The sequence below is a fragment of the Oryctolagus cuniculus genome, chromosome 6 (assembly GCF_051225735.1).
Source record: "Oryctolagus cuniculus isolate XC-2025 breed Fujian yellow rabbit chromosome 6, ASM5122573v1, whole genome shotgun sequence".
NCBI classification, from domain to species: Eukaryota; Metazoa; Chordata; class Mammalia; order Lagomorpha; family Leporidae; genus Oryctolagus; species Oryctolagus cuniculus.
The window spans coordinates 11,156,185-11,183,532 of NC_142872.1; the positions used below are offsets into that span (position 1 = coordinate 11,156,185).

The window sequence follows — 27,348 nt, forward strand, 5'->3', positions numbered from 1 at the left end:
TTAGCTGATAACCCTCACAAAAAACAGGTATTTCAATCTTGGGAAACAAATACAAGGGTACTTCAAAGTATTCATGGAAAATGGAATTAAAAGAAATTTATTTTAGTTTAAAAACATTTTGAAATCCATGCTTAGTCTTTTTTAGTAATGTACATTTTCCATTATCGTTTTCAATGCATAGATTACCAAATTTTTGTACCAAAATTAATGTAATTTAATTTAACTTCCCACAAACTTTATTAATAGCTTTGTATTATGTGTTATTTTATTTTATTTTATTTTTTTGACAGGCAGAGTGGATAGTGAGAGAGAGAGAGACAGAGAGAAAAGTCTTCCTTTTGCCGTTGGTTCACCCTCCAATGGCCGCCGTGGCCAGCGTGCTGCGGCCAGCGCACCGCACTGATCCGAAGCCAGGAGCCAGGTGCTTCTCCTGGTCTCCCATGCGGGTGCAGGGCCCAAGGACCTGGGCCATCCTCCACTGCACTCCCGGGCCATAGCAGAGAGCTGGCCTGGAAGAGGGGCAACCAGGACAGAATCCGGTGCCCCGACCGGGACTAGAACCTGGTGTGCCGGTGCCACAAGGCAAAGGATTAGCCTATTGAGCCACGGCGCCTGCCTATTATGTGTTTCTGAAATATATTTCAAAATCCTAAATACTGTTTGAGGATTCTGCAATATCACATGCAGAATATCACTTTAAAATCAACTTTATAATTCACATGAATTTATTTCTATTAATAGAAATTATCACTTATTCTTTCAAAAATATATTTCACTTTCAATTTATTTGGTAATATATTTATCAAAAATATTTATTGAGGAGGCTGGTATTGTGATGCATCAGGTTAAGTAAACTATTGCATGCAATATTAGCATCCCATATCCCAGTGACAGTTTGAGACCCAGCACTCTGCTCCTGATCCAGCTAATGGGCCTAGGAAGGCAGTGGAAGAAGCCCTAAGTACTTGGTTGGGCCCTTGTTACCCATCTGGGAGGCTGGGATGGAGTTCCTGGTTCCTGCTTTGGCCTGGCCCACACCTGGCTGTTAAGGTCATTTGGAGAGTGAACCAGCAGTTAGGAGATATCTCTGTGTGTGTGTGTGTGTGTGTGTATGTGTGTGTGTGTGTGTGTCTCTCTCTTTCATCTTTTTTCCAAATAAAAATCAATCAATCAATAAATCTTTAAAAAATATGTATTGAATCCTTAGTCTGTACTTTGGTCAGTCATTGGTAGATCTAAGGGTAAAGTAAATATACTTCTCTTCAAAGAGTTCATAGACTCAAAAGGTAGGGGAGTAAAGCAGTTATAGTAAATTAATAACAAATAGGGAAAAATAGAGTCTTCTTAGAAGTGAATGAATCAGAGAAAGTTGTAGAAAACTGAAGTTTGAGGAGGACCTTAAAAGACACCAGGGGACTGTAGAGGAGTAGAGGGGCAATCACAAAAGAATTTTTTCATTCTTTTGTTTTCATTCACTTGCAAATGAAGACAATATAATATGTTATAGAAAGAGTAGTTAGTTTCATTTTTTTTTCTTCTTCTGTGCACTTGAATTTCATTTTATGTTTAAAGTGCCTGACTTCCTGAAGAGTTGGTTATCTCATGTAACCTGAGTCTAGGATCCTTGGCTCAAAGGTGGAATCCCCATCTGGGTTGCTGAGCAGGGTAGAAGGGTCTGGCAAGCCTTTCTATCAACCACTTTGGATAGGGGCCTCTTATTTTCTATCTTTACCCCTTGGGCAGCTACCTAGGTCACTTAGTACCTGGCTAAACTGATATGGGGAAAAAGTCTTTCTCTCTTTGATGTTTGAGGACTTCTCTGTAGAAGCAGCTAGTCAGTATCTCACCAAAGTAGAGAGAATTAGGAAGTAACACTATAGGCTGGTACTTTGGTGTTATGATGCCTCTGGCCACATTGGAACCAGATTATATCTATCAGTCTATTTTACAGAGTTGACAGCCTTCTAGTTTTAATTCTCTCCCTCTCTGATGATTCACACACCATCTGGCCAGTAGTGCTTGGTCGTGGAGATATGCTTAACAGTAAGTTCAGGGCAGGGGAGGAACACTACCCGCTAGTGACAAGTCATGTAATTGCTGTAGAGTTCATATAACATTTCTGTTAGGAGTATAAGGCAGAGCAATGTGTGTTGCTGAGGAAGGCAAGCAGTGAGCTGTTTCCTCAGTTACACAGTGTATACTTAGCCCCACTTGACCTCAGATGTTAGGTGAGACAGGAGACTGAGTAAGGGCAATTCAACCCACCACGACTCCAGGAGAAAGCAAAGACCTCTTGACTTGAATCACTTGTGGTGATCTCTCTGTCTCTCTCACTTTTAGGTAATCTAGGAGAGCACTTCAAAAAGTTTATGGAATATGGAATTAAAATAAATTTATTTTATTGCCAAATTTTTGAAATCTTTGTATATGAAGGATCTTCAAAAATCCATGGAAAATGAATAGTATGAAAGAAATAGTCATGGATTTCAAATTTTTTTGCACCAAAATAAACTCTTAATTCCATTTTTCCATGAATTTAACTCCAAACATCATGCCAATGAGAATCTGGTTCTCATATAATAATAATGCTATAAACCACTTTTTTTGAGCTAGCAGTCAAGGAAGACCCTCATCTTACCTACACATAAGGTATAGTAGTTTCCCAAAATTAATATATAAAATTAAAGCGTAAAAACTTATTTTCAGTTTTTGAAAACTGATGGTGGGATTTGATCATGGAGCGAAATACATGTCAAAACAAATACTGGGGCCAGCACGGTGGTGTAGTAGGGTAAGCTTCTGCCTGCAGCACTGGTATTTCATATGGATGCTCGTCCTAGTCCCAGCTGCTCTTCTTCTGCCCCAGCTCTCTGCCATGGCCTGAGAAAGCAGTAGAAGATGGCCCAAGTGCTTGGGCTCCTGCACCCACGTAGGAGACCCAGAAGAAGCTCCTGGCTTTGGATCAACCCAGATCCGACCATTGCAGCCATTTGAGGAGTGAACCTTTCTCTGTCTCTCCCTCTGTCTGTAACTCTACCTCTCAAATAAAATAAATAAAATCACTTTAAAAGACCCAAATACTGGAGAAATGAATGGAAAATTTCATTTAGGAGACCTATACAGTTTTACTTTTGAGTAGTGTATGGAGTGCTTAATTTTCCAGAACTGTTACTTCATTATTTCCCCTGACTGTATAAAACTATGTTTTCTTGTTATTTTCAGAATGTTTTTTCATTTCTATGGTAAACTTGAAATTATGAATATGTACATTTCTTTACTTTTTAATTGGTCTTTGAAAAAGATAAACCCTCCCAAGCCACTGAATTTATAAACTGCTTTGTTCACCCACATTTGGAAGGCATGCGTAGTACTTCAAAGCCTTTGTTTTTTAATCTCATGTATTCTTATTTCCCTTAAATCACAGGAGTCATATTAAAAGGTAGCCTGCAATAAAGGGAAGATGCATAAATATGAGCCTTTGGTCTGAACACCATCACACTGACCAAGTCTCCACAGGTCTGCCTTCTTCATCTCACCAATCTTTAGGACCAGTGCACTTCTTAGGAGCTCCCAACAGAGTGGGTTCTTATAATACCTGGTTTAGAATCCAGAAATTAATTATGGCCCTTAAGTCTATCACACTGCAATAGTCCTCATTTTCAGGGGCAGCTTTTCCTAGCGGCTTCTTATGGAGGTAAATGGTGGTATTGGTTGTTCTTTCTCAATTCTAAGACCACAAAGACAGATCCTTTAGGCCTCTTCTCTCTATTGGAGTGTTCACCGGAAGCGAATGTGTCCATAGCTGTCTACCACCTAGAATATTTCCCTGTGCTGCCCTGCAGAAGCCACACCATTCCATGATGCCCTCTGGGAAGCAGGATACTCTTCCTCATCTTGTCCAAAGCATTTCCTTGGCCTTGCTTGGACGAGAACTTGACTGCAGAGGATACTGGTTTTCTTGCCACTCTGTGAGGAGAAGGCCAGTTTCCTGTCTCACATTCCCACATCTTGGAGCTTAAACATAGTTCTGTCGTTCCCCTTACTACTTACTGCCACATTGAAATTGTGATCCATTCCTCTGCTCCTTAGTGCCAGTCCTCGGGCCACACTGCTCTTCAAATGCTGTGTGTTTAATTTTAACAGTGTATTCAGTATGAAGTATCTTTGGTTAGTGTAAACATTCAAGACACTCAGGAGAGATCTTGAGGGGGGCGGCACGAGGTAAAGAAGAGGAAAAGCATACCGACTGACTCTCCAGCATTCATGTTAATTGTTTTATATGGGCTTGGATTGAACCCACATGGCTATCATTTCAGGGCATTTTTATAGGATGCTCTTAACTACAGGTATTTGGTAATTTGAGTATCTTTATCTATCAAAAGTATAGGAGGAGGGCTGATGCTGTAGCATAGAAAGTTAAAGCCCTGGCCTGAAGTGCCAGCATCCCTTATGAGCGCCAGTTCTAGTCTCGGCTGCTCCTCTTCCTATCCAGCTCTCTGGCATGGCCTGGGAAAATAGTGGAAGATGGCCCAGGTGCTTGGGCCCCTGCACCCTTATGGGAGACCTGGAAGAAGCTCCTGGCTCCTGGCTTTGAATTGGTGCAGCTCCAGCCATTGCAGCCATCTGGGGAGTGAACCTGTGGATGGAGGACCTTTCTCTCCCTGTCTTGACCTCTCTCTGTAGCTCTTTCTTTTTTTCTTTCTTTTTTTTTTGACAGGCAGAGTGGACAGTGAGAGAGAGAGAGAGACAGAGAGAAAGGTCTTCCTTTGCCGTTGGTTCACCCTCCAATGGCCGCCGCGGCCAGTGCGCTGCGGCCGGTGCACCGCTCTGATCCGATGGCAGGAGCCAGGTACTTATCCTGGTCTTTCTTTTAAATAAATAAAAATAAATCTTTAAAAAAAGTATAGAGGGACAAATTTGACATTTTTAGGATATAAATGGAAGTATGTGCCTTATCATGGAGTTCTGTCCCTCTTTATAGGAAGATAACCTGAAGAGGTTATGGGTAGGGTTGAAATATAGCATTTGAATTAATTTTGCAAGACTTTTGACATATTTTCAGATGTATTATATATCCCTACCTACCTTGTCAAGAGTGTAACTACAATAGATTTTTTTTTAATTTTAATTTTTTGAGACGTAGAGTTATAGACAGAGAAAGGGAGAGACAGAAAGATCTTCCTTCCATTGGCTCACTCCCCAAATGGTCGCAATGGCTGGAGCTGCACTGATCCAAAGCCAGGAGCCAGCTGCTTCTTTCCTGTATTCCATGTGGGTACAGGGGCCAAAACATTTGGGCCATCTTCTACTGCTTTCCCAGGCCATAGCAAAGAGCTGAATTGGAAGAGGAGCAGCTGGGATTAGAACCAGCACCCATATGGGATGCCGGTGCCACAGGCGGAGGATTAACCGACTGTGCCATGGCACCAGCCCCACTACAATACATTTTTAATTGGCCTTTTATTAGAACCAAAGAGAGAAGATTACTATGTGTGTGTGTGTGTGTGTGTGTGTGTGTGTGTGAATGAGAGCTGTCGCTCCCCCTCTTCGTGGAGGAACGACACAGGACCCTGCGCTGTTCTTTCGTCTGCTCGGCCCTCCCCGGGTTTGCTGCTGGTTCTTCCCGGGTTGGCTACTGTCCCTTCCACCTCCGTGGAAGGGCGGTTCCCCCTGGCCACTTTCCCCACTTCCGCAGGGGAGCGGCACACCGCCGGCCGGCTCTCTCGGGGGCTGCACAGGTGTTCCTTCAGCTAGATGTTCCCCTTAGATGTTCCTGGTGCATGCCGTCTCTCTCCTCCTTTATAGTCCTCCTCCGCCAATCCCAACTCGGCTGCCCACATGCCGAGTACGCTGCTCTCCTCCAATCAGGAGCAGGATCAGCTCCTGGAGGTCATCACTCAAGTTGGCAAGAGGCAGCTGCGTAGAAGCTGTTTTCTCCTCTCCCAGCACCATATTGTGGGAGAGCAGATGCATAGAATAAGTCTTAATTCCAGTAACTCAGTCCAGTCCGGGTTGCTCCCCACAGAGAGCGAGAGAGGAGTGAATCCTGTTTTATTGTGTATGATGACTTCAGAGCATAATTCAGGATTATGTCTATATTAATAACTTCATGTTCTATCATGCATTAAAATGATGCATGTGTTACTATGTTTTATCATCACTGTATGGTTATAAGGTTTGCATTGTTCTTGTGTAACAAATCTTGGGTATAGAGATGCTAATTTGAAAGTAAGTGATGGGCCAGTGCTGCACGGCTCAATAAGCTAATCCTCCTCCTGCAGCACTGGTGCACCAGGTTCTAGTCCCGGTCGGGGTGCCGGATTCTATCCCGGTTGCTCCTCTTCCAGTTCAGCTCTCTGCTGTGGCCCAGGAGTGCAGTGAAGGATTGCTGAAGTCCCTGGGCCCCGCACCAGCATGGAAGAGGCACCTGGCTCCTGGCTTCGAATCAGCACAGTGCACTGGCTGCAGCGGCCATTGTGGGGTGAACCAACGGAAAAGGAAGACCTTTCTCTCTGTCTCTCTCTCACTGTCCACTCTGCCTGTAAAAAAGAAAAAAGAAAAAAAAGGAAAGTGAGTGATGTAGCTGAGGTTTAGCTTTTAGGTCTGTTGATTCCAACTCCAGTATTTTAAATTGGAGGGGCTGTACTGGGTAAACCTTTCTTGGAACATAGCTCCATAACAGGTATTGAAAGAATTCGAAGCTAATTAGAGTCAGTAGCCTGTCCATCCAGAGGTTGAGTTAGATATCAGATGACTTGACAACTTTCTTTTATAGATTTCACAGATACATTGATCTCTTAGAGGAATTTACTGCAGAGTGTTAGTTGTTTGAAATTGGATGTACTAAGAGAATGGTGCCATCTAAGCCTATCAATGAGTAGGGAGAAAGCCCTTTTTGCTAATGATTGGTAATCTTTTACCCTATGAAATATCCTAAGAACAGAACAAAAGTGCAGAACATTGTAGGTTATGTGATTCTATGTGCATGATGTCAGTGAGCCTGGAGTGGTTCAGTTTTCAGAATGAAATTCCATGATTTTCCCAAACCAGCAAAACAGAGAGAGCTGATGGTTTTATGAAGTACTGAAGCCCATCTGTGGTTTTGGTGTAGAAGAGATAAATCTCTTATAATTCATAATACAGCATTTCATCATTGACTTTACGGTCAGACCTTACCTCGTCTCATTTGGTATTACAGTATATGTAGTATTGTCCCCGTTGTATTATAAAGAATTGTATGTTGTCACTAAATCAGAGTGAGAGATTTTAAATCCTTTGGATTTCTTTGAGCCATGAGAGTTTGTTATTTATGAGCTCCTTTATCATATGTGTTTATGCTAGTAAGGTTACTCATATTGGGTCCCTAGATAACTTCAGGATGGAAGCTGGCCATAAGGCAATAGTGTGGTTAGATGGTTAGGACTTTAAGCCAGCCCAGCCTCTGGGTATGGTGTGTGTGGGGGTATTGGATATTGATTTTAATCATGTGGACAAAGATGGAATGAAACCCCAATAAAAACCCAGTGGAGTTTCCTGATTGGTGAACCCATTGATGTGCCAGAAGGAAATGCCCTGGTATCTTGGGTTGAGGCATGGAAGTTCTGTGTTTAGGATGCTCCCAGACTTTGTTCTATGTCTCTCCTCCTCTGGCTGCTCCTGGGGTGTTTCTGTTTTAACAAAACTGTCACTAAAAGAACATGTAGTGGTTTTCTGAGTACTATGAGCCATTGTGGCAAAAAGTTGAATGTGCGGGTACTCTTGAAAACCTTAAATTACAGCCAGCCAGTAGTATGAATGGCTTGGATATCAGTTAAAAATTGTTGCTAGCATCTAACATGGGAGAATTTTTTGGAAAGACTGAGTGCTTAACTTGTGGGGTCAACGCTAGTTTGGGTAGCTAGTACCAGAACTGGGCTTCAGTATAATAGTGTTAACCCCGTAGAGGTTGAAGAAGGACTCCAAAAGGGAAAAAACATATATTATTAAGTTACTCATTGACACACCTTTTGATCAAAAGTAACAATACACAGTAGTTTAAAGGTATTTTTGAAAGGTTTAAACCAAACAGGAATTCTCTTATTTAACTCCAGTCTCAATTATTTCTGAATAAAGTTTTGACTCTATGTCTAAATAAGCCTAGGCATAACAGAGTTTGATGATAGTAATATTTTGATGTGAACTGACTGATTCCCTCGTAACCACTGTGGCCTTAACTGCTGTCAGATTAAGTGCCCGTGTGAACTTACTCTGATATTTCAGTGATTGAGAAAAAGGTGCCAAAGAGGGTTGGTCCCTGTCATTTAGTGGTGATGGGACTGTTGCCGGTCTAGGTGATCAGGAATGCCTGACAAGATTGACACAGATGGACAAGGGCTGTGCAGTCTGCACATACAGGTGTGACTCACATGGCTTAGTGTTCAAATTTGGTTGAACTGCAGGAAACCTGAAGTAGAACCTGTGTCTAAAATGATTTTTCAACCTATTATCATTTGGGATAAATCCAGAGAATGGATTATCTACACTTTCCTTATGTGTTCTCCTTAAGGAGATTCTTTTACACTCTACAGGATGGAAAACTCTATGGTAGTTACTTACAGTTATACATATTGTCAGCAATTTATCAGTTGGCCATTCAAACATACTTTTTTATTTCCTATTTTATATTTATCTTGTACCAGAGGACTGAAAATAGAATTAGAAATATTTGTTTTGGTGCAAAAAAATTTGCATCCATACAAAATTTTTCTTAAGAGGTTTTGTTTCATGAGCTGTTTGAAGATCCCTTGTATATTATATAGAATATAAATATAATTTTGGTTTCTTTGCAAAAGGTTTAAGTTTCTTTTATGAATGTTTGTTTCCATATGTATTTAATTCAGAGGATTCATAAGTTAAGAGTTCTGGATGAGCCAAGGAAAAGAAAAATTAGAGAAGTCACTGAGGAAAAAATATAACAAGCTAGGAAAATAAGAATTGATCTTTGTAATGTTATACCATTTAAGCTCATGAATTAAATTAGGAATCTGGTGTAAAGGAAACATCCAGTGTCAGTGCTGAGGCCTAGCGGGCTAAGCCTCCAACTGTGGTGCCTGCATCCCCTGTGGCGCTGGTTCTTGTCCTGGGTGCTCCTCTTCCGATCCCGCTCTTTATTATGGCCTGGGAAAGCAATAGAAGATGGCCCAATAGAAGATGCTTGGGCCCCTGTACCCACAGGAGAGACCCACAAGAAGCTCCTGGCTGCTAGCTTTGGATCAGGCCAGCTCCGGCCATTGCAGCCATTTGGGGAGTGAGCCAGTGTAAGGAAGACCTCTCTTTGTCTATCTCTGTCTTTCCCTCTCCTTGTCTGTGACTCTACCTGTCAAGTAAGTAAATAAAAATCTTAAAAAAAAATCCTCCTATCCTCCACAAAACTCTGTTACTGAATGAAGAAGTATAGAGTATTGCATGGTGTTAAGTGTTTTTAAGGCTATATATTAGCTTGTCACTTTAGCAGTGGGCAGGGATACAACCCTAACAGACTTTGTCCCTCCAGGATGTAACAGTGTAATTGTCATGAATCTTTCTCTCAGTTACTATTGGATAAGGAAGATCAAAATTTTGAGTCATGTGTCATTTGCTTGTCTTACTTTTTAAAAAGGTAAACATAACTTTCATTACATGCGTAATGTGTTCTGGAAATCACTGTTTGGTAAATGTGTCAATGATAATTCATATCTTACAGATGAAAAAATAAGTTGGACATCTAAGTGCATTATTTGATCTCTGATACTACTTACTAGTTAAGTGTATTCTCAGTTCTCATGTATCACTTCATTTTGTTTTGTGAATTATGGAATGATCTGGGTAGGCTGGGTTTGAGCAAGGGGATTAAAACTGGATTGAAAACTTCCTCCTGGGGCAGGGGTTTATAGTAGCTACCTTATTTTATCCTGATAGCTTAGTTTTAGGTGCTCTTATCTCCATGTTGTATATAAAGAACCTGACTCAATAATTTTCCCAGTGCCACAGAATTGCAAAACAGAATTCCCGAGTCCTTACATAGGTTCTTCTAGTTTATTATATGCTGAAGGCCACTACTCTTCCTCTTTCTGCTCTGATTTTTTATGCATTTAATCAGCCAGTATTTCTGATAATTCAGGGAACCAGTGGAGAGAGGATAGAAAGAACTGAGACTTATTAAAATTGTAATGGAAATGAATCACCATATGTTTGATGACTGGATTTGCATAATGCTACCTTGTTCATGCTTCATTGGGTGATTATTATTTTTATTACCACAAAACAGCTATATTGAAATGTAATTAGCAATTCTAGTCGCTAATTTTCTAATCAGTAGTAGCTCTTACTTGGTTGAGTTTTCATGCTACATATGATCCAATGTTCTGAAATGCTCCAGCATACAAATTCCATGTTATTTTGTTAATTAATAAAATTCTAGTGTATTGGAAATGTGTGTACTTTGAGTTCAACAGTCATAAGTTCACATTTTTAGCCACAGTAGACTATTTATCTAATTTTTTGAGCCTTACTTTCTTCATCTGTAAAATTGGAGCCAATAATAGTACTCATAAAAGAATAGTTCATTTTTTTTAGAAAGGTGAAATCATGACTTTTATTTTTTATAAAAAATTCCTTATTTATTTGAAAGGTAGAGCTACAGAGAAAGAGCAAGGTCCTTAAAACTACTGGTTCATTCTCTTACTAGCCATAAAGGCCATGGCTGGGCCAGGCTGAAACCAATAGCCAAGCACTCCATCCACGTCTCCCGCATGGGTAGCAGGGATCCAAGCTCTTGGGCCATCTTCCACTGCTTTCCCACACATGTTAGTAGGGAGCTGAATCAGAAGTTGAGCAGCAAGGACTCAAACCAGAGTTCAAATGGGATGCCAGCATTGCAGGAGGTAGCTTAACTCACTGTGCCAAATCCTGAATGTTGCACAAATATAAAATGCACATGTGTCAACAATTATATTTGCCTGTTAGTCATTAAGGAAAGCAGAAAAAGTGATACAGCAAGTTCAAAGGAAAATTCAGAATACTACATAGGTACAGGTAACCAACAATACAGAAATGAATTTATAAATATACAATATTGGCTTTTTTCCTACAGATGGAAGGCAGGTCAGTTGTGCCTGTACAGGAACAATCTATTTACCTGTCTTAAATCATGACTCATTTCCATTGCAGTCAGTTGTGTAAAAGTTACAAAGTTGCATAGTATTCAAAGTCACTGAAAGGTACAGATCGCCAAGGTGCAGAATGTGATAACTAGGAAAATGTCTAGTTTTCCACTGAGGAATCCCAAACATCTTTTAGGTTTATTTCAGAATCTTTCACAGTTTCCCCCTCTATACCTAATCTGAGAGGTTATTGATAAGCATATAGAAAAAAATCACACAATATTTTTCTTTCTAATTATATTTGTTCATGGAAAATGTGTATTATGAAGAAAACTATGCATAGGTTTCAAATGTTTTTTGTACCAAAAATTTTTTCTTCATTCAATTTTTGAAGCACCTTTATGGATTTGGTATCTTTTAAAGTGACTTTTTGTAATTATAATAAATATGGACACATGAAACAAAAATTGGTGCCAGTTCATTCAGATCACTGACACCAATTCAGGCTTTTGGTACATAGAATGTAAGCACTTTGGCTAATAGTGCATCTTATTTTTTTGAATTTAAAGATTCATTTATTTATGAAAGGTAGAACAACAGAGAAAGAGGGAAGGCAGAGATACTTTGCATTTGCTGCATCACTCCAAGTGGGCACAGCAGCTGGGGCTGTGGACCATGCTGAAACCAGAAGCCTGAACTGCAGCTGGGTCTCCCACATGGGTGGCAGGGGCCCAAGCCCTTGGGCTATCATCCTGTGGCTTCCCAGGTGCATTAGGAGGAAGCTGTATCAGAAGAGAGTAATGGGATTCAAGCTGGAACTCTGATATGGGATGCCAGTGTTGGAAGCAGCAGCTGAACCTGCTGTGCGAATCGCCCTCTACAGGAGAGGACAGCAAGTGAGCAAAACCAAGGGGAGCCTTTGTTCTGTTTGCTAGTGTTAAAATGCTCATTAAGTTTTGACACCTCTGTCCTTAGCATGAACAATTTGACAGCTTATATTTACCAGGCTTATGGCATTTTTTAAAAAAGATTTATTTATTTATTTATTTGAAAGTCAGAGTTACACAGAGAGAGAAGGAGAGGCAGAGAGAGTCTTCCATCTGCTAGTTCACTCTCCAGATGGCTGCAATGGTTGGAGATGTGCTGGAGCCAGGAGCCAGGAGCCAGGAGCTTCTTCCAGGTCTCCCACGTGGGTGCAGGGGCCCAGGGGCTTGGGCCATATTCTGCTTTCTCAGGCCATATAGAGAGCTGGATCAGAAGTGGAACAGCCGGGTCTGGAACCGGCACCCATATGGGATGCCAGCACTGCAGGCAACGGCTTTACCCACTATGCCACAGTGCCAGCCCTGCTTATGGCATTTTTTTAATTAAGATTTTTTTTTCCTTTTGTCTATGATTGAAATAGTAAAATAAAAATAGAAGTATCTCAAAATAAAGGCTTATTACACCTCACTGATTAAAAAGCCAGAATATATAAGATGTGGCTCAGTTATCATGCAGGGTATGTTTCCTAAAAATAAAAATAAAAAAACATATTTGGCATGTATGTGGGACTGAGGAAGGTATGCAGTGAGCAAATGAGGGCTCTGGGCTAAGACTATGAGGAAGAAGGGGTTTGATTCAATCATTCAATGATGGCCTGCTCTGGATCGCCCATGTTTAATCCTCTGTCCCCTAGAAATATTTTCTGATCTTCTCTGCCTAGTTGGAGCCCTGAGGGGTTGAGTCTCACCGACTGCAGCACCTTGGCTGCACAGCGCCTGGCCCTCTGGCTTCCTGTTGGGTTTGGTGAGCTGGAAATAGAGCTGTTTCTCCCCTTTCCTCCCTGTACTGTACTTCTGTGTTCCTTTATGGCATCCAGTTATGGTAACACTGTGCACTCTTGCTTTCCTCTACAAGACCCAGCTGTGATAATGTTGGCACTCTCTGGTTCCTCAATATTGCTTAGTATTCCGAACGCCTCTGAAAATAGTCCCAACATTAAGTTCTTTCATACCCTCAGCTGAATTCATTTTCTGTTTATTCCTAGGCCCCTATAAATTGAAGAAAGAATAGTGACAATAACCACTTTCTGAAATAACTGCATTTGACAGTTATATAGCTGATATATTAATAACTTAATCTATAAAACTCTACGAGGTAATATTGCAATTAACATTTAACAGAGGCAAGCTTTTGACCCAGGTTAAGACACTGCTTGGGATGCCACACGCCTTGGTTTGAGTCTTGGCTGTTACACGTCTAATTCCAGGTTCCTGCTAATATGCAATATGTTCAAGTATCTGGGTCCTTATGAGGGACCTGGATTGAGTTCCTGACTCCTGGCTTCAGCTTATCCTAGCCCTGACAGTTGCAGGAAATTGGGGAGTGAATCAGCAAATGCAAGATCTCTTTCTGTCTTTGGCTGTTTCTCTTTGTCTTTCAAATAAATTAAAAAAAAAATAAAGAAATACATTTAAAAAAACAGACAAAAACTTGAGGCATATAGAACTTCAGTGACACCCTGGAAGTTCATCTGGGTAAAAAAAAACAAAAAACAAAAAACACATTGTTAATGAATATACTGTATTTCCTAATTAAGATTCTGCATACCTTTTTAAAAAAAAATTATTTGACAGATAGAGTTACAGACAGTGAGAGAGAGAGAAAGAGAAAGGTCTTCCTTCCGTTGGTTCACCCCCCAAATGGCCGCGACGGCTGGAGCTATGCCGATCCAAAGCCAGGAGCCAGGTGCTTCCTCCTGGTCTCCCATGTGGATGCAGGGGCCCAAGCACTTGGGCCATCCTCTACTGCCTTCGCAAGCCACAGCAGAGATCTGGACTGGAAGAGGAGCAACTAGGACTAGAACTGGCGCCCATATGGGATGCTGGTACTGCAGGTGGAGGATTAACCAAGTGACCATGGCGCCGGCCCCGAGATTCTGCATACCTTTTAAAAGTATAGTCCCTTTTTCTATTCATGGTGCATTTTTGTCTCCTAAATAGTCCTATCATAAATTATTTTAAATCCCTTAAGTGAGGGTCAAGTGTGTACTGTCCTACCTATCTTTGCATAAATCATCTCCTTTGGTTCTACTTATAATGCTTCATTGCAAAACTCATAACATTATCACATTTATTACTAGCTAGGAGAGCATTAATCATAGATGGTCATTAAGGCTAGAGAAATTAGCAATAGAGTTCGCTGGAAATTGTGTTAATCATGTGGAATCTTGAAAATGCCAGGTTTTAAAAATGCTGTTTTCTTGTTAATACAAGTCGATAAAATTGTGGCAGAGAAAGGAGGTCAAACAAAATTAATGTTATGCTTTAAAACTAATCTCATCGGTTACACGTTGCAAACAAGTACCAAGCTCTGTTCTAGGCTGTTTTTCTATTCCATCTTATGAAACCTTCCCAGTAAGAATATAAGTGCTATACCATCCATTTCTTGTTTGTGGAAATTGAAATCAATCATTGTTAAGGTCACAGAGCAATTAAGATGCAGAATTAGAATTTGCATAATGGTGTGACACTAAATCCTATGGCTTCCCCTTTAAGAAGAAAAGTCCTCATGAAGTTTTTATTTGTAGGTTGGTCTAATTCAGTTGTTTGACGTAATTTTATTTGAACTATATATGTGTAGGCTGGTGGTGGTCAACATCCTTTGTGGCCTTTGGAGTTGAAGACCCTGCCTCAGAGATGACTTACAAAATGGGAAATAATGAGGATCAGTAGGAGTGTGCAGTTTAGGGTTTAGATTTAAGAACTCTTGCTGGGCACTTTCAATACTAATATAAGAAAGAGACCTTTTTCAGGACTCAAAATCTAAAACCCATTGCCTTTAAATGCAGGCCAGTGTTTGTTTATGTGGAGCCTCATCTGCTCTTTTAGTTTGGTAGTTTTGAAGTAGAAGGCTTGTTGGTGGCAGCTTACCCAGGTGTGGCCATTGAGAGCAAAGCAGTGAACTCAGCTGGAGGGAAGCCATGTGTTTGTATTTTCCTCTGTAAAATGTAACATAATTATGGTCTATTGTACCAATTTTCTTTCCTGTTCTTATTTCACAATTAAAATATAACCTGTGCATACTGTAAAGATTCCCTGCTTCATATTTTGAGAAGAAAATTAAAAAACTCACCCCCATTTCCACAGACCACTAACAGTGGTCAAAGAAATGCTGTGGGAGGAAATTTTCTGGCACAGAGGGCAACTCTTCATCTTTATTTAAAGCAACACCTGGTAAGATGGACAGGCTTGGATTACATGCTCTTCCTCTGAATGTTCGGGTTGTTCCCCTTCATTTTCTAAACTGGATTTCACCACACTCTGCTGACTTCAAGTGGCTTAATTCCCAAATTATGCTCATGGCTTTCTGCTCTTCTTTTGTACCTCTTCCTTAATGTTCTCATATGTCCTCCTCAGAAGTATGTTTGAGACCCCAACCTGAAATGCGGGCTTCTAGAAGAGGCATTGTGATACCACACGCGCCCCCCCACCTTCCTCTCTTGCTCTGTTTTGCCACTGATGCTGTACTCTCCTGTGAGCACTCAGCCTGGAGAGCTTTGAATCCAGCTAATCCTCTTCACTCATCCTCTCTCCCATTTGGTCATTCCCAAAGTCCTGTAAATCCTTCATTATACAGACTTGTCCCTGACTTTCCCTCTTCACTGAGCCTGCTCTAACTTAGTAACCATAATATTAAATTGAAACTACACCTTGCTTATACTAGAAGAAAGGCGCTTTTTCTTACTTTGAATGTTATTTAGGAATAGAAGTCCTAATTTCCTGATCCAGATGCTTAATAAATGATCTGTCTGTTGTGTCTCCTGCAAAGCATTCCTAGGTCCAGTCACGCTAATCTTTTTTTTTTTTTTTTTAAGATTTATTTAATTTGAAAGACAGAGTTACAGAGAGAGGTAGAGACAGAGAGAGAGAGAGGTCTTCCTGGTTCACTCCCCAGATGGCCTCAATGGCTGGAGCTGCCCCGATCCAAAGCCAGGAGCTAGGAGCTTCTTCCAGGTCTCCCACGTGGGTACAGGGTCCCAAGGACTTGTTCCATCTTCTACTGATTTCCAAGGCCATAGCAGAGAGCTGATTGGAAGAGGAACAGCCGAGACTAGAACCGGCACCCATATAGGATGCAGGTGCTTCCGGCCAGGGCGTTAACCCGCTGTGCCACAATGCCGGCCCAGTCACTCTAATCTTAACTCCCACTATTTCTCTCATTTGTGTTCTCATAGAAATTTGTGTGTAATTCAGTTGAGCAATTGCTGCATGCTTTGCAGTCATACAGGCGGGATTAGGCAAAAGAGACCTTTAAACACTCCTCTTGGCAGAGCCATGCCTTCCTCTGTTGACTCTCCAGGGTCAAGCATATGCCTATCAAACAGGTGACAGTAAAACATGCTTGCTTAATTGAATCCACAAAATGAAATTGGACTGAATTCTCCCTTCAGAAATATCACTCTCCAAAAATATGTTTATCCCATCTGGGCTATTTTTTTTGTTTGTTTTGGGGTGTGTGTGTGTACGTGCACATGCAACACAAAGCAAAACACAGTGAAAAGTTGGTAGAGCTCAGGTTGAAGAGAGACTTTGTTGCTAGGATGAATAATTTAGCTTTGATATTTTAAAGAGATTAATTAGGCAGAGCCCTAGGATGAAAAAAAATAATTTAGTGTAAAGTTATTAGAATTGTGAGTTTGGTAATGGAACAGGAAATCAAGATGTATTCATAAAGGGAAGTTGAGCCAAGGGAAGAAAAGAATGTGAAAAATAGGAAAATAAACTTTCACTCTAAGATTTGAGGCAAGAGATATCAGACAGGAAATTAGAGTTCTCTTTGGGGGTGGATACAGAGCCCCTTTGGTCTGGCTGCAGAGGGTGAGCATTTGGGACTTTATTTACATGAGTTACGATTCTTGAGGTACTTGGGGACTGAAACTACCCAAGCACCCTTTTCATAAGAATTTCTTTTCCTGTGTGGTTTTCTCTCTCTCAGGACAATAAAATAGCTTACATTTTAGCACATGTTTTTTCCAAATGCCAGGGTTTTTTGAGAGAAAAACTTCTGTGTGAATTCTATCCTCAGAGCAGCAAGAAGATAGGATTTTCTGATTATTTCAGGCATTGAACAATTGTTGATTATACAAAGTTAGATTGATGATCTTACTTAAAATTTTTCAAGAAATATTTTCTAATGATCTTTATCCACACAGAGTCTCTAGGGGTGAAAACATCTTAAAAGGATGATTGAATGAAAGTCTGGAGTGTGAGTTGAAGGGATTTGCTCTTCAAGGCGTAGTGTAACTTTAAAGGATTTGTAAAACACAGTTTAAGTCCTGTGACATGTGTGAAACGGGGTCAGAATGCATTATTAACACTACAACTTGGATTTCAGAGAAAATGCAGTTTGGCAGTTTCGTTCATAACAGATCTGCTTTTCTTTTTGAGGCTCTTTTAATGGGATTGAGGAAGAGAAATCAGTAAGTAATTAAGAATAAAGTGTAGTATAAAGCAAATATGATATGGCCACTTAAATAGCCCTAATAAGGAATGGACAGTATGGTCCTATGCATAGTTAAGCTACTGGTTAGGATACTGTGGTTCATATCAAAGGTATGCAGGTTCAATTCCTGGGTCCATCTAATACAGTCTTCGTGCTAATACAGTGATGTCTCAAGTAATTATGCCATTCATGTGGGAGACCTAGATTGAGTTCCCAGCTCTCATTTTGGGAGTGAATCAGTAGATGTGGGCTTTTGGCCTGTTTCTCTTCCTCTCAAGAAAAAAAATATTAAAACAAACAAAAACCCCTCTGTAGCTGGGTACTGTCTTATATCTGATTTTGCACGTTGATTGTTTACTATTCTAAGACACTGTTGCTTTTATCAGGAGAGGAGAGGGGACAGTATGTAGCACAAAATATTCTGTCATGCAGATACTATTTTTTAAGTTATCTTTTTGGGTCTGTGTTCATTGTCCACTGGGCAAAGCTAGATATATGATTGGGCAGATCATGTGGCCTCATGAACAGAAAGGCCATGCTTGGTTTAATGCTCTACTGTTGCTAATTTGAGCTTCTTAATAATTTTACCCTTATAGCTGTATTTTTTAAAGATTTTATTTATTTATTTATTTGAGAAGTAGAGTTATAGACAGAGAGGGAGAGACAGAAAAGTCTTCCATCTGCTGGTTCCCTCCCCAGATGGCTGTAACAGCTGGAGCTGAGCTGAACCAGAGCCAGGAGCCTGGATCTTCTTGTGGATCTACCATGCAGGTGCTGGGGCCCAAGCACTTGGACCATCTTCTGGTGCTTTCCCGGGTTGTAAGCAGAGAGCTCGATCAGAAAAAGAGCAGCTGGGACACAAACCAACACCCATATGGCATGCTGGTGCCTCAGGCGGAAGCTTAGCTTACCACGCCACAGCGCTGGCCCCATGTAGCTGTATTTTGTAAGTGAATTCAGTTGGGATAATGGGGCATATTTATGAATAAAGGAGATATACACAATATATGTATCTGCACTATGTCCCATAGCACAGTTTTATGTATTATATTAATAATTTATTACACTTAGTTTAAAACAACAAAAATGTATTTATTCTGTCACATTTTTTATTCTATTTATTATTCTATCAATACTCAGGAGACTTGAGTATTGCTTAAATGGAACCTCTGCTTAAGGACTCACCAGGTTGGCTGGCTGCCTTTTTATTTTGATGCTTCGTGAGTGAAGGAACTGCTTCCAGCTACCTCAGGTTGCCAGCAAAATTCACTTCCTTCAGGCAGAAGATTTTGAAGTAGTTTTCTTCAAAGCATTAAAGCAGTGGGGCTGGAGGGAGGAGGGAGATAGATAGATAGGGAGAGGGTCTCTGCTCTTGCTCAGAGTTTCTGACCTCTAATCCGTCTTTTAAAGAGCTCATCTGATTATTCTAGCTTGCGTAAGATAATTCAACCTTTTGACTGATACAAGTCAAGTGATTCCAAACTGTAATTACATCTGCAATATCTGTAATACTTTTATTTTTAAAGATTTATTTATTTATTTGAAAGGCAGACAGTTACAGAGAGAGAAAGGGAGAGATACAGAAGGGTTCTTTTTGCTGATTCACTCCCCAGATGGCTGTAGTGGTTGGAGCTAGGTTGATCTGAAACCAGGAGCCTCTTATGGGTCTCCAGTGCGGGTGCAGGAACCCAAATACTTGGGCCATCTTCTGCTGCTTTCCCAGGCACATTAGCATGGAGTTGAAAATGGAGAAGCTAGGGCTTGAACCAGCACCCATATGAGATGTTGGTGCTGCAGGCAGCTGCTGAACCCACCATATCACTGGCCCCGGTATCTGTATATCTTTGCCACATATAGTAACGTAGTTGTGGGACTGATACCACATCCCATCCACACAGCCTATCACATTCAAGTGAGGGAATTATGCAGGGGATGTGTACCAGGGTGCAGAAAACTTGAGGCCATCTCAGCTTTTTACCTCTACATTCATGATATATGGAAGTTTAGTAAGACTCTGCAGACAAGGAAAGCACATTACAACTACAAATGAGAAAGTGGGGAAGTTGATAGTTCCCAAAGGCCATGATTTCTGTTTAAACCAGAACTTGCTTTGAAGAGATGTCAGTGGAATTTTGCTCAGTAAAACAAATGACCAAAAGGCTCTTTCAGGTCCTTTCTTACTTTAGCCAACCACTTAGTCTGAAAATGAGAACAGAGAAGAAAAGGGGAAAGGTGCAATTCTTCGCTCCTATTCTGCCAAGCCCTTTCTCACTCCCTCATCAATAAGCCAATGCTGAAGATTTCAGCAGAGGCTGATGCTGTGGTGTAGCAGGCAAAGCCGCCGCCTGCAGTGCAGACATGCTGTGTGGGTCCCACCTGATCCACTTCTGACTCAGCTCTGCCATGGCCTGGGAAAGCAACAGAAGATGGCCCAGGGTCCTTGGGCCTCTGCACTCGTGTGGGAGACCTGGAATAAGCTCCTGGCTCCTGGCTTCTGATCAGTGCAGCTCTAACTGTTGCAGCCAACTGGGGAGTGAAGCAGTGGATGGAAGACCTCTCTCCCTGCCTCTCCTTCTCTCTCTGTGTAACTCTGACTTTCAAATAAATAAATAAATAAATCTTTTAAATAAAAGAGTATCAATAAATGTGCTTCATCAAGAAGTGAAATAGGGAATGGTTGTGTAGTTTTATGTGGTCTTTTCCACTCTTGTGGCAACAATGTAATACATATTCACATAGAAATATAAACAAAGAATCATGTAGTTTTGGTACTTTCCCATATGAATTAAATGCTGTTATATTTGTATGTAGTATTGGCTCGATGATCTAAAGATGAGTGATGAAGCTTACACTAGTGATTTACATATAAATTTAAATTTTACTTTATTTACAGTACCATTACATAGCAAAGAACACCATAACAAGTTGAGAGAGAGAGAGAGGGAGAGAGAGAGAGAAGAGAGATTGTGAAAGGAAGGAATAAGCTTTACATTTTAACACTATTAAACACATTTTGATACATTTTCTTTTTGCATGGGATCTTCCAAATGATTGGCAAACAGTTCTGCACTTGGATGTTGATTGCTGGGATCTCTGCTAGCCTCGCTTCCAGAAATACTGTGAATTGTATATGTCTGGTCTATTTTCTTTTCTCTCTCTCTCTCTTCACTGACTCATACTCTGATGGGGGTTCCATGGCTGATTTACCTCTGCTTATTCTGGTACAGTGGCCTCTTGTGAGACTGGGCTGTGATTCTTTGTAGAGTTCAGAGATCTCTCCCTGCCCTTTTATTGTCATCATTTATTCTATCATTTACCTTTCTGAGTCCCTTTTCTACTTCCATTTATTTATATATGTTCCTGGACCAATACTATATAGCTTCTCCTTTATGATTTTTTATAGCTTAAATATGTACAGTAAAATCATAAAATTCCTAAAAAAACCAACTTGGATTTTCATGGGAATTTTGCTGAATTGACACATTAATTTGGAGTGAATTGAAGTTTTAACAAACAGTGGAATGTCTTTTCCTTTATTCCAGTCATTTTCTTTTTTATTCCAAAATTTTTAATTTATGTAGGGTGAATAAATTTCATGTATTTTATATTTACAGATTTAGGAGCATAGTGATACTTCTGTAGACTTCTATTTGAATACTTTCAAAGAACTAATATTCCTACATGTTAAGATTTGCTAAGGAAGGTGAAATCTATCTTAAAAATTAGTAGAAAAGTTTTATCTTTATAGGAGCCTGAATGTTAAATTGCTTTCAACATCTGAATTTTTCTAGATTGTAGAAATCCTTTACTTAATCCACAGAAATTTAAGAGATTAAATGAAATTGAGTTGTCTGTGAAATCACTGGTGTTACAAGAATTATCATTTTTTTAGTTTAATGGCAGAGGCAGAATCATATTCTTTTTCTTTTTTTAAAGATTTACTTATTTATTCAAAAGTCAGAGCTACCACAGAGAAGAGAAGGAGAGGCAGAGAGGGAGGTCCTCAAACATCTGCTGGTTCACTCCCCAGTTGGCTGCAATGGCCAGAGCTGCTCCAATCTGAAGCCAGAACTAGAAGCTTCCTCTGGGTCTTCCCACGTGGGTGTAGGGACCCAAGGACTTGGGCCATCTTCCACTACTTTTCCAGGCCATAGCAGAGAGCTGGATCAGAAGTGGAGCAGCTGGGACTTGAACCAGCACCCATATGGAATGCTAGCACTGCAGGCGGCAGCTTTACCCAAAACACCATAGCTCCAGTCCCTGAATCATATTCTTGATATCTTGTAATAGAATTAAGAATATATGTGAATATTTTACTTTTTAAATCTAGAGTTCATGTACATGAGTAAAATGAATCTGAATACTTATTTCTGTGAAGATGATTGTATATTTGGTACATGATGGAACTTCTAAATCTATTTTTAGGATACTTTTGGAATGGATATATTTATTCTCTGGTTTATGCTGAATTTTTATAACTAAAACTTTGTGTTTAATACAGATTTTTATTTATGCAAAGTTTCTGTTATATCAAGGCATTTAAAGGTTGGTTATTAAAGGGTAGAAACTAATAAGCATGTACTTTACTCATTACAAGGCATTTTTTTCTTTTGAAATTAATAGTCAAGGGAAGGCTAAGAAAAACTGTAATATCATCTTGAGAACCAACTGATTTAAAAAGCTGATTAATGTTGCACACTCTTAAGAAATATTTTCAGACTTCATCAAATGTCAAAATAAGGAGAGACTGGTCTTTAATCATCTATCACACATATCCGTGGCAACAGCAGCAAGAAATGAACTGTCATCAGATAGTGTGAGAGACCGGTATTATCCCAAAATGCATTTAAAAATGTGAATTATAAGTAGAGTACTCTATGATGTAGCTTGTAATTAAATAGCCAAGCCTCACAAACTGTGTTGTGTGAATTTTCTTGTTACAAAATTAGTGACCTGAATTGACATTGCATTAGAGAAATCTCCCCTTGGTGTCTGCAATTCATTTCTGTCATTTGTCTAATGACCTTGGGATTGTAGTCCTCACTGGACTATACTACATGTCTAATCACTCAACAGATGATTAGACATGGATGTCACTATATTAACTTCATCTTCCTCCTTTTTGTCTTTATTCATTCTCCTACTTTTTGCAAATTCTTGAGCTAATTAATCATTTCATAGTTGAAAGGACTTTCTTGAGGTGCCCTTTGGACCTCATATTTGATATTGAATGAATGGCACCTATCAATTCTGGAGAACACTGTTTGCCAGTTCCACATGGCATCGTGGGTTTCAAGGCATTCAAGGAAATTTTTGCTCTTACGGAGTTTGATGTCTTCTGAGTGGGTAAATAAATGGTTTGTAATATTTCTCCAGATGGACTTTATAAATATAGGATAAATTGATCTATAATTTTGTAATAATGCTGGATTTTTGTTACCCTCCAGAATCTATCATGGTGTTTATGGAAATAAGTTTTTTTTTGTCTCTACTTCATCATCATTCAGTAAGAAAAATTAAAACTTCCTATTAAAATAATGAACAAATAAGCAAACAGAATAAACCCCGTTTTCATTCTGTACTAGGTGACATACTGAATGGGAAACACTGCGCTAGACATGCACATGATGTGAAGAAACATTGTCCCTCACACTTTACTGTCCAAGAGAAACATTAGGACATTTTGTCCTCTATTTTTATTTACTTTTTATTATAAATGATTACACTTTCTTGATATAAGACACATTTCATCATGGGGAGTTCAGCATATTTCAGAATTAGTTGGTTATACTGGAGAAGTTAATAGCAGCTGAAGAATGTTCACTGGCTCCTATAAAGATAAAACTTTTCTACTAATTTTTAAGATAGGTTTCACCTTCCTTAGCAAACCTTAACATGTAGGAATATTAATTCTTTGAAAGTATTCAAATAGAAGTCTACAGAAGTATCACTATGCTCCTAAATCTGTAAATATAAAATACATGAAATTTATTCACCCTACATAAATTAAAAATTTTGGAATAAAAAAGAAAATGACTGGAATAAAGGAAAAGACATTCCACTGTTTGTTAAAACTTCAATTCACTCCAAATTAATGTGTCAATTCAGCAAAATTCCCATGAAAATCCAAGTTGGTTTTTTTAGGAATTTTATGATTTTACTGTACATATTTAAGCTATAAAAAATCATAAAGGAGAAGCTATATAGTATTGGTCCAGGAACATATATAAATAAATGGAAGTAGAAAAGGGACTCAGAAAGGTAAATGATAGAATAAATGATGACAATAAAAGGGCAGGGAGAGATCTCTGAACTCTACAAAGAGCCAGGCCATCAGTTTGAACCTGAGATAGAATCTGAGTGTGTTGCAATTTTTGGCCAGTGGTTCTAAAAGGATTTCAATTTGAATTTCTTTAGTTGGGAAGACACATTCCTGTTTTTCACCCTTTACCACTCTTAGTTCTCTTGTTTACTTCCCAGTATTTAATTCCTGCCTTGTTCTGTAGCATTTCAGGTTGCTATTCTCAGGTATGCAGAAAATGTCAATAAAAATTATATAACTTTAAAATTTATGGCATGAGCGCTGTCATTGGCATTATAATTGTAAAGTAAATTAATGATGAGAATAAGTCCTGTTCTTCAAAGCTAACTTAATAAGATGTATCAATATGGCTATGCCAGTTGGTGATTCTGTGTTCATTCTGGTTAGGCATTGTATTCAGTCCAATGTTTTGTGCCCGTGCTTTGTGCTAGTTGCTACATATTTTGAATATCATCTTTGATTAACATAATCCCAAATATAATGTCGCATTCACAGGTGAATGTGTGTACATGTGTGTGTCTGTATGTATTCCATTTCTGCATACTACATTTTCTATGAGGGAGAGCCCTTCAAAATCAGTAGACTCCTTGTTTAACTTTGACTGCTTCGTCTACTAACAAATGACTTTTTGTTCAAGGATGACAAGAGATCAATTAAGTATAAAGAAGATTGTTAATCCAAGATGGAGAAGGCCCAGCCTAATTGAAAAATGGTGAACAAGATTCTGGTCAATGAATTATAACCTCATTTTAAAATTCATTCATCCATTTGATAATTAATCCTGATGGCATCTTACATAATCATTAGAGGCTTTCCCTGCAGAGTACATGGAGGTAAATGAACCTCTCCTTCAAGCTTGACGTCTATCTTTGACTTACTGTTGAGGAACACATAATGAAAGCAGCATACAGGATGCCTGATCACTCAAGTCTGATGAAGAAACAAGCAAGATGAATAACACTGCTGTGTAGTGAAATAATTTTAAAACCTGAAACAATGTGTCCTCTACTCTTGAAAGAGCTCTTCAATCCTGTGGATTTACAAACATTTCATTTGAATTTTGTATTAAGTAAAATATTAAATTCTTATTTGTGTAACTTTCATAAAAGGAGAGAGAATGGATTGATTAACTTTATTGCTAAGAGCAGTTTGTTTTTGGAGTTGCCTCTTTGCTTGGTTATGTTTTATGAATGAATTGTGAAAATGAACTACTTCACTCTCATAATGCAAAATTGACCCATAATTGGGAGTTAGGAGTTGATCCAAGGGAGTGTCCTACAAACCTCACCATGTCTGAGTACAGGAACAGTGGTCGTAGTCTTTCAAGTCCATCTCCATTGCTTATGGGCTCCATGTACTAATAGAACCCTTTGGGAGCACAAGGCTCTTGTGTGGTCATGTGCACTTAGTTGGACTCGGGGTACCAACCATGCTGCTGGCTCTCTAAATGGTGCTACTAAAAATTAAATCATAGAGGTGGTAAGTTTACCAGGATTTTCAAATGTCCCAGTCATAGAAGCTTCCCTAAACCAACTGCTTAGGCGAATTCAAATGTTTGCTTTCTTAGTGTTTGAAGATTAACAGTGATCTTAACAGGTAGAACACATAGTGAAATCATCCAGTTTGCTGCTTCCCCTGCAGGGACTAGTCTCTTTACAGGCAGGGGCCAGATAAGTGATTGTTGACAAATACAAGTTTGTGCTTCTTATTAAAAGCAATACATTCAGTACTAGGATGGATTTGACAACTCAAATCTTCTGTATCTTTTCTTTAGGCAAGATAGTCAGACATTTGCTACATAAACACACTTGACAATTGGCAGCTCCCATTTCCTTTTTTCTGGGGGGAAAGTCATCATTACAACCCAAAATTGTAAACAAAGTTCCTGCACAGTCTCTTGGGATCTGAGCACTGCTTTCTGTGCTAGAAATGGATGGAAGATCAAACTAGCAGAGTGAGGGGAGAAGGAATTGCATACAGAGGGACCAGTGCTTTTCTGTTTTTTGACATTTTAAACATTCTCAACAACCCAGAATTACCCTTTGATCATTTATTTTTCTGTCTAGCTCTTCCCTTGGAACATTAATTGTCTTTTCTGCTGTCCATGTCTCGTCTCTTTATAATGTGGTATCTTAATATTTAATGTTGAGATATGCTTTGAGAAGAATGGATCCAAGCTTAAGCTATGAAATTATCATTTGTAATTTAGTGAATCATTTGACCAAACCCCAAGACATTAAATAGCAGGCTCATATATATTATAAAAAAACCTGACCAGGGAATTTTATTGAGAAGGAAGATGAAATATTTTTTTCTTTCCTAAAAAGAACCTAAAATAGGCATAGATAAATCTCCATTTATGATAGATATATTTATGAACCTAATTATTTAAGATAGATTTAGAGAAATAAAAGGGTATTTCAGAAAGTTCATGGGAAAATGGAATTAAAAGATGTTTATTTTGCTATGAAAATATGGAAAATCATGCATAGCTTTTTTTTTATAGTACCAATTTTCCATGGACTTTTTAAGGACCTTTCATATATACTGAAATATATAACTTGTATTGTCTCAGTTTTGGAATTCTAAGACACATTCATGCTAAAATACAGATTCATCTTCTGCAGGACTGTGCCTGGAGCCAGCAATTGAACCTGAATTCTCAATGTAATGAAAGTCATTAGTCACTATGAAGTTCATCACTTTATTTTCATGGCAAATAACATTCATATCAGTTATTAATTTTCTACTAAAATTATAACTGGTTCATTAAATGAAACACCACATAATACAAACTTAAAATCATTTGAAACAAAATTTAGATTTTTGAATATGTGATCATTCAAGGCTGGTGGATGGTAATTTCTCCTATGATTCTGCAGGTAGCTGATTAATTTCTCCTTGTAATTTGGCTTACAGCCTCTTTTGACCATTACCATTTAATAAGTTTCTTGTACTGTTAATCTAAAAAGTAAAAAACTGATACTTTTGTTTAATCTGCTTAAGTAATTACAGAGAAATAAGCCACATTTTGTATCACTTTGCTTAGTGCTTTCTGAATTTGTAACCTTAATGTACTGTGGATATAGGAAGGTACTTTAAACATTGAAATGGAATAAGAAATGTAAGTTTATTTTAGTGTAACAATTTTTTGTTATCTATGTATACTGCAGGATCTTCAAATAGTTTATGAATACTGAGTATTATGAAAAAATGGATTTCAGTTTTTTAACCTTATCTTTTAATTGCATTTTCCTTGAAAATTTGAAGTTCCCACACATAGTTCTCTCACTGCAGTGGCCTTTCAGACTTAGCATTTATGTCAGTGGCTCTTGACCCCTGTAACCTCCCCAGTCCTTCACACCTTCCAGTACAAGGACCTTGGGCTGCTCTTCGTTCAAGGAGTGGAGCTCGTTGTCA

General features: G+C 39.1%; 1 long non-coding RNA gene across 2 annotated transcripts in view; it reads left to right on the top strand.

Annotated features, from left to right (window-relative positions):
* The window catches only part of LOC149126012 (uncharacterized), a 496,014-nt gene that overhangs the window by 305,866 nt on the left and 162,800 nt on the right, over positions 1-27,348 (top strand). Inside the window, exon 3 of one of the 2 annotated variants that reach the window (XR_016235194.1) lies at positions 24,566-24,981. The exons of the other annotated variant lie outside the window; for it this stretch is intronic. This is a non-coding gene — a long non-coding RNA (uncharacterized LOC149126012). Of the gene's footprint in view, positions 1-24,565; positions 24,982-27,348 lie in introns of those variants that run through there. 2 annotated transcript variants of the gene reach the window in all.